The following is an 8269-nucleotide window of genomic DNA, read 5'->3' on the forward strand; positions in this document are numbered from 1 at the left end:
TTTCTCAAATATATGTATTTCAACACCAAACCTCTCTTCTTGTCTCCAAATCTATCATCTAAGTATCTACTTAAGATCTCCCTTTGGAGAGATAAATGCACTCCAAATGAACAAAATAAAGATAGGATTAATGACCACATACAAAGTTTACTCTCCCTCCAATGTTTTCTGTTTCATCAAATGACACCCCATGCGTGTAATTCTTTAAGACAGAATACTGAGAATCATCTTAGACATCTCCTTCTCTCCTAATCTCTATTTCCAGTATATTCCCAAGTCAATCGATATTTAGTGAATTAATATTAGAAAATTTTGTATTAACAAAGATGTAGAGTTCTTAAAGCATACATGTATTATTATATATTATCATTATATATATGCAAATATATACATATATATTTGCAGAGCTATGACATTTTTTTCTGGGGTACTGCACAACGTATATCTAAATGCCGTTAAATGTAGAGGCATTTTTATTATCTTCTCTGCCTATCCGTACATCAGTAGAAAACTCTTTCAGTTTCCTGAGTGAGGATAAGGGTAATGTCATAGTTGGCATCTATTTTTTTTGTTAGTCAAGTGGGACAAGAAATATGAGCATTTGGTATACCAGCTAGTATTTATAACTGTCTCCCAGTTTTTAAGGAGTTTGTAACATAATAACAAAAGCTTAGAAGGGCGAAGCATGAAGTACAATCTTTAGGAGCTAAACCTCTGAATCCAAGGGAAAAGCTTTGGCTGCCTTTTTCCTTTTAATTTGCCTCTAGTCAGTTAAGGATAGTTGAAATACAGAGGAACTGTTGAGAAAGGGTATTTCCTTAGGGTGCAATTGCCTTTACCTCCCTTTCTTTTCTAGTGATCAATAAGCAAGAAAGTTCTATAACCTTTCTTAACCTAGAATTAGTGAAGAAGAAAATCATTAGCTATCATTCAGCCTGCCTGAGCCCAACCTCATTGGCAGTGTCCAGAGAGCCTTAGCTTAGTGTTATAAAACTGACAATACTGCCTCTCATCAAAGTGTGTCTGTTCGGGCCACATAGACAATATATGTGTATATGCTTACCTATGTCCTAGAAAGAATAATTCTTTTTATCAATTAGAATTTAGGTTCTATTGTGGGAAAGAGAGATCCCAAATAAAGTGGCTTAAACATGAAGAAAGTTTATTTCTCTTTCATAAAATCCAGATGCAGACAGTTTAGGGCATGTATGGGTCGTTCCACAGCTGCTTGGAACCCAAGCTGCTCCCATCTACCCAGATGTGACCTTTCTCTTTAAGTTTCAATCCTCACTTTTCTCCAGCCCTCACTTAGTAGCTAGATTTAGCAAAGAGAGTAAGTTTTGGCTGATGGGATTTGAGGGGAAATTACTCTTGATATATGCCTCTATCCTTACACTACTGCTTGGAGAGGAGGGAGGGGAAGAAAAGTTCATTGTTCCTGGTGGCCATATGTTCAGTTTAAAGTCAGAAGATCTATTATCAGATATTGGGGACAAGTAGCAGTCTTCAGCACAGGTTTTAAAAGCATTTCTTTAGACTTGCACTAATTATACAGCCTAGAAGTACAGATTTAAAGCTGAGATAAATTTAGTTTGATTTCTGCTGTCAACATCTCTACCTGTGTGAACTGGGGCAAGTTAAAATGTTCTTGAATGTTTACCTCTTCCTTTAATATTCCATGCAAAACTCCATTGTAAAATTCACCAGGTTGTATTGCAATTTATCTTTGTGTCCGCTATGCTTAGTTAAGCACCCAACACATAGTTTGCACCCTCTACCTTAAAACAATTATTGGAAGGAATAATTTTCCTAACAATTAGTTTCTCCTTCCCATCTACATTCACAAATCATTGTCTTTCATCCTTCACTTTCCCTCTTTCGTGTATCATTTTCTTCTTTATCAGATTGGTTATGCAGTCTGTCTGTGTAACTTTTCGCTGTCACATTAAACCCATTCCATTGTTAAATTTTTTTTCTCAGCCATTTTTATAACTTTATTAAAGTACAATTTACATATAAAATTTACTCATTCTAACTGAATAATTAATTTTTGGTTATTTTACCTTATTGTGAAACATCATCATAATTCAGTTGTAGAATATCTTTTAGAATATCTTCATCACCCCAATAGAATCCTTTATGCCCAGTTACCTTTAAAGACATTTTTTAACCAATTTCCTACTTGAAATTGTAATTTCCTAGCATCTATTATTTACCTCCCATCCCTTTCCTAGTCTCTTCTTGAGCTTTTCTGACATTTTCTTGTGATATAATTGACATAAGACATTGTTTTAGTTTAAGTATACAACACAATCATTAAATGTATGTATATATTGTAAAATGATTAACACAAAAGTTTTGTTAACAACCATCACTAGACAGCTCTTGATACGCAAATAACCCTCAAGCAACTGTTCTCAGGCTTAGCTGGGTGTTGGAATAAATTGCGAGTTTAAAGAGATACTGATGCCTGCACCCACTCCTGGAGCTTCTAATTTAATTGGCTTGGCATTGGGTTCAAGCAAGCATCAGCAATTTTCAAAGGCTATGTCAGTAATTCCAATGTTCAGTGAAACTACTGCTTAGATTGGAGATAAACATTTTAGCTCAGAACCAGCTCTGAGGGAAAGATACTCTATACCTGATGGACAAAGAGCTGAAGAAAGAATGTAAAACTCAATGCCAGAGATAAACACCACCTGCCTCAAAGTGAGGGCCTAAGGTTAATCCTTGTGAATAGTGTGTGTGTATGTGTGTGTGTGTGTGTGTGTGTGTGTGTGTGTGTGTGTGTGTGATGTGTGATGTGTGCAACCAGAGAAGAAAAGAGACTAACAATGGGGAAAATTTGACCCTAACAAAGAGACATGTGAGGAAGATAGAACATAGAACTGGATTTAAAAAATATATATATTATTAATTATAATCGATGTACAGTATTACATTAGTTTCTGATGTACAACATAGTGATTCAACATTTATATACCTTACAAAGTGATCATGCCAATTCTAGTAACTATCTGTCACCACACATAGTTATCACGTTATTGACTCTATTTCCAACCCCTTGACTCATTACTGGAAGTCTGTACTTCTTAATCCCCAAAAGGGGAACTTTTCCATCCCTCCACCAACCCCTCCTCTCCAGCAATTATCAGAAGTAGAATTTTGAATATTCCATAATTTTGGACATTTGGTCAGCCTTTCTTCATCTGTGAGCAGAGCTGAGGCGGTTTTGTATGCATACAGAATAGATGCGATCCAAGACGTTTTCCTGAAAAGATCCCCTAATTCAAAAGTGTGCCTTCTGTTTCATCTTTCCCATCAACCACAGTGGCTGAAAAGGTCCACTGAGTCTTTCAGGTTAAGCTAGGCCAGTAAACCAATTTTGCATCCTCTATTCGTTTTAGAGTATGGTATTTTCTTTATCAAATAACACCTAGTTAGGCCTTGAACTGGTAAAATAGGAGGGATGAGCATTTAAAATGAGCCTTCTCTGGCTTTAGCTCTGAAATTCCAGATTGGCTTCAGAAAGAAGTCCCAGGAAAGGAGGGCCTCAGGTGATGGACAAATAAGCCATAACATGAGGAAGGAATCCTAAAGAGGATGTCAAGGCGAGATCACCAGAGGTGAATGTGTTCCCTTTCCAGTTAACTCAATACTACCGTTGTAATTTGCACTAGTAAAAACCTTGCAGGTGGAGAAATGCCTCTGTCCCTGTGTCCTGATTCAGAGTCAACTGAAGACATTCATGTTCTGGGGCCTCAGGATGTAATGCAGTAGTTGTTTTGGAAATGTTCTGGCTTCGATCAGAGCTCCTTAATGACTATCCACTGAAGTGGCTTTTTCTTTTTCTTTTTCTGGACATTCTGTATTGTATTATTAGATCAGCATGTGGCTTGTTCCAGTTAAAAACAAAATCTGATTATAAGCCACTATGTGCTTAAATTACTGTAAGCAAATACAGTAACTTACTTATTCTTAATCCTGGAGTTGGTTATGAAGCTTGTGGTTTACCTAGTTGTTTTGAAACTTCTGCTTTCTGCTTTGGCTTTTGGCCTGCTGACCATTTCATTTATGAGGAATGCTCTGCTGCACCCAAGGGAGTGGAGATTCTAGACCCTCACTGTGCTACCTGTTGAGGTCAGCCTTACAGGTAGGCTGGAAATGACCTTCACCCAGCTGCCCTGACACCAAATTTCTCCCCTGCTCCCACCCATTGAGACGTCTGAGGCTTCTATCACCCAACCTTCGCTTGCTGTGAGATGGTATCAGTTTAAACTTACAGGGAAGGGCCAAATACACATCGTTTAACTAGAATGCAAGTTAGCTCATCTATTACCTGGCACGCAACTTCTGAGGAAAGAAGACTTGGTTAACTTCATTTGGGCTGGAAGTGCGATTAGTGGTTAGGGAAGGGTCAGAGAACATTAAATGAGGTATTCAGTGACTAATATTACTATCTTATCAGTCAGATGGGGTCCAAGGTGTAAATATCAAAGAGAGAAATTTCATCTTGAACAGGTCCCCGCCCGAACTTTATCATCATTTATACATGCTTAAGCTACAAAGAGAGTGGCGGTGTCATTTTCATTCTTTCATTTTGAGTCCCATGAAAAAGAAGAGCATGTTGCAAAATCGTTTCCATCTCCCAGAGTTGGCTGTAACCCCCTACACAACCCAATTTATGGGGACTGGGCTTTTTCCGGGTATGAGGGTTTATTGCGAGGGTTGTACAGATAAAGCCATAAGGTTTTCGGGTGCGTAAAAAAGGTCCCCACCACACTGCCTCAGAAGCAGGTCTCCTCCGGCTCTAAGGCGACGCTCACCTCGCGTTCCAAAGCTGGGTACCCCGACGGAGTCGGAGTCGGGATTCTACCCGCAGCGAAGCGCTTGGATGGATGTACCCAAACCGCCCGACTCTGCTGCGCCTGCGCGGTAAACCCGCGGAGTACTCTGCGGGCACTCTGCGCGCGGACGTCCAGCTCTCTGTGGGTGCCGGAGCCTTCCTTCCCGCGCTTCAGACGCTCAGCGAGAGTGCTGGGTAGGTGGTCCTGGCTGCGCTCTAGACCTCTAGTTGCGCCCTAGACCTCTAGTTGCGCGGGGTCCCAATGCACCATGGAAGCAGCTGAAGACGGGAGTAGAAAAGAGAAATGTGCTGTAGAAATACCAAAATAAACTCTTAAAATCTAACTTCAGTAACTTGACCAGCGGTAAAGAGAGTCAATGAATACCTATACCAGGGAAGAGACTTTCGGCTGGGGGATGTAGCTCAGTGGTAGAGCGCGCGCTTCGCATGTGTGAGGTCCCGGGTTCAATCCCCGGCATCTCCAAACAGCCACAATGGGTTTTTTTCCTCTAATCAGGTCCTAGAATACGATATTTTACATTACTTAGAACGATATTTTACGTTACCTGTATATATACCTGTCGCTCACGTACTCTAGGGAACCCAAAAATAATCTAAAAGAAAGGAACAGCGAAGCTCAGAAAAACAGCCCTTTCGATTGTTTTTGGGCGCCATAGAACTGAAAGTGAAACGGGAAGTTTGTCTTGGTTCATGTTTTCATTTGCATAAAACTAAAATTTTGATATTGTTGAACTTGGTTTGGGTACCCAAGACATGTAAGTAAGAAACGAAGTAAAAGAATCATTATTTTGCATTGGCCGGGAATCGAACCCGGGCCTCCCGCGTGGCAGGCGAGAATTCTACCACTGAACCACCAATGCTACTTGTCAAAGTTGTCTTATATAACTTACTAGAAGAAATATTCCTATATGCATAATGATTCTTTTTTGTAATTATATGGTATTTACGCATTCAATTTTAGAGAAAGCAATTGATATTTAAATAATTATCGAAAATATTAAGAAAATTAGCATTTATAAAAAATATATTAATTTATGTCAAACTTTATGAAGAGATATTTCTAAAGTTGTCCTTGGTGAGGCAAATGAAAAATTTTTTTACATATGTAAAATAATACACAGTTACCTAGATAATTAGATAATTTATAACATCTCTTCTTTTTTCTTATTTTATTATTTTAGTTATTCAGACAAATACATAATTGTATTATCAAGGATTGGGAGTAGGGATTGGGATTAGAACGAGAGAGAGCAGTGAAAGGGAACAGGAACCTTGGACCAAATTTTAAGGGTAAATTAAAACTCCGTGGTGTAAACTGGGAACTTTGAAGCATTGGTGATTCTAAACAAGTGACCTAATTCTCTAAGCTGGCTCTCCTTAATTGTGAATGACGTTTCAACACTAATAGTCTGAGTCTGACCCTTTACCCTTAGTTTCCATAGAAAGTAAAATTGCAAACCATACAACAAAGATATATGAGGGAGAGAAAGAACAGTGAAGAGAATGCGATTATGGAAGTGAATCCAGATATAAGATAGAAGGCTCTGGATTTGGCCCTTAATCTCTGGAAGGGAAATTTCCACCAACTTGCAGCATCTTTGATGGCGGAGGAGGATTTGGGGAAAATGTATGGGGAAAAAAAACAGTAAATACATGGTAGTGTCTGTGTGCTGGGCTATGTAAATACATTAAACATGGACTTCAACTTAACGAGTGAGGAAACTGGGGCTCCTAGCAGGATTGCAATACATGTAGTATCATATTTAATATCTAGATGCTTAGCCACCACCCTGCTTTTCCTACAACAGAATAAATCACTGTGTATTTGCACCAGAAATACTGCATTTAGCTCAGAACATTATATATCAATAATAGTAAAGTGGAGTTAGAAAAAGATCATAAAAAGCTGCTGAAATAATGTAAGAATTTCTATGTTAAAATTATATTTATTTTTAAGGACTTTTTAGTATGTAGATACAGAAAAAAAATTAAAAACGTTACCAGTTTATAAAGACATAAAAGATATGAAGAGATTAGGAAAGCAGGAAACCTAGACTATAATCCTAAGTAAACTGTGGAAAAACATTTTACCTCTGTGAACCTCAGTTCTTCAAAATGAGAGAACTGGAAGAGAAATGTGGTTTTAAAATTGAATTCTGAAGGGCCCTTGCTTTCCAGAAGGGCCTCAGGGCCATTGGCTGGTAAGGCCCCACCATTGTGAGGCCCCCTTACTTCCACCAGCTCATTTTTAATCGCTCCTATTTGTTTGCATTCGTTTGATGGGTCATAACTCTGAAATTAAAATTTAAAAAAAAGAAAAAAAAACTTTGAAAAGCCCTGGACTAAATGACCTAAGTTCCTTTGAACTCTAAAATGTTATGATTCAAAATAAAATAAAATAAAATAAAATCTTAAAAAAAACATAACTCAGCATGAGAAACACTACCAAAAGTTTACAACAGCTGGAAGGAATCAAATAAGTATGATCTAATGGCAAACATTATTAGTGGCCTACCAAAGGCCATATTCCTTTCTTTCTTACTAAAGTTGGGACCACCCTACCTAGTCCCAGGGACAAATGTGGTATACTAAGCTAGTTATCTCATTTTCCTTTCCAAAGTTTGATCTGGGATAGGTTTGTGACAGTTTCTGCCAATGAGAGAGAAGTATAGTCAGTTAAGGGCTTCTGGAAAAAGATGGAAGATGAGTGTTTATCTTTCCTGCCTATAATATTGCTATATGAGGTATAATGCTTGGAGCTGCTCAGCCATCTGGTGACTTGAAGGGAGACTGAAGATGACTCATCAGAAAGATCCCACTGTACCATCCTGGCATTTTCTCTGTTCAGACTTTTGGTTAGGTAAGATAATGCAAGATCTTTCTTTATTGTTTAAGCTTTGTTGAGTTGAGCATTTTGTTACATGCAGCCAAAACCATGCAGAGTGTATGTATCTGTATGTGTGTGTGTGTGTGTTCAGCAGTTCACACACTTTCTGATACAAGTCTGGAACAAGTCTTCTATTCTGTAGAGAACTGATATCTTGAGGTTTGGGTAAGGCTAACTTTTTCCTAAGCCTCTGTTTCTCTGTCATGATGGTGGGAATATAAAACAGGCCTAGTCAAATATTTTCCCTAACACCGTGTTTAATTTAAAGATGGATACATGACCATAGCAGGGACAATCAGAGTCCTTACCAAAATTTTCCTTCCAAAACTGTAAGCAAACATTAACTTTCTCCTGGTCTAAACGAACAGGTTGAATGTATAGTTGAGATTGCTGGTGCCATCTTGTTTTCCCAAAAGAGGGAGAGACAAACACGCCTGTAACATGACATTCAACCCCTAGAAGCAGCCATCTGACTGGAACAAATTCTGGATTTTATATTTATGTGAGTCGGTAAG

At 38.4% G+C, this 8269-nt stretch overlaps 2 non-coding genes across 2 annotated transcripts; one reads left to right on the forward strand and one right to left on the reverse strand.

Moving 5' to 3' along the window:
* Nucleotides 1-5258: 5258 nt before the first annotated feature.
* On the forward strand, nucleotides 5259-5330 carry TRNAA-CGC (transfer RNA alanine (anticodon CGC)). The gene has a single exon. It is a non-coding gene; the product is annotated as a tRNA-Ala (tRNA).
* A 326-nt stretch (nucleotides 5331-5656) lies between these two features.
* TRNAG-GCC (transfer RNA glycine (anticodon GCC)) lies at nucleotides 5657-5727 on the reverse strand. The gene has a single exon. It is a non-coding gene; the product is annotated as a tRNA-Gly (tRNA).
* Nucleotides 5728-8269: the final 2542 nt, after the last annotated feature.

This window comes from Pteropus medius, unplaced genomic scaffold, assembly GCF_902729225.1.
Source record: "Pteropus medius unplaced genomic scaffold, Ma_sr-lr_union100, whole genome shotgun sequence".
NCBI classification, from domain to species: Eukaryota; Metazoa; Chordata; class Mammalia; order Chiroptera; family Pteropodidae; genus Pteropus; species Pteropus medius.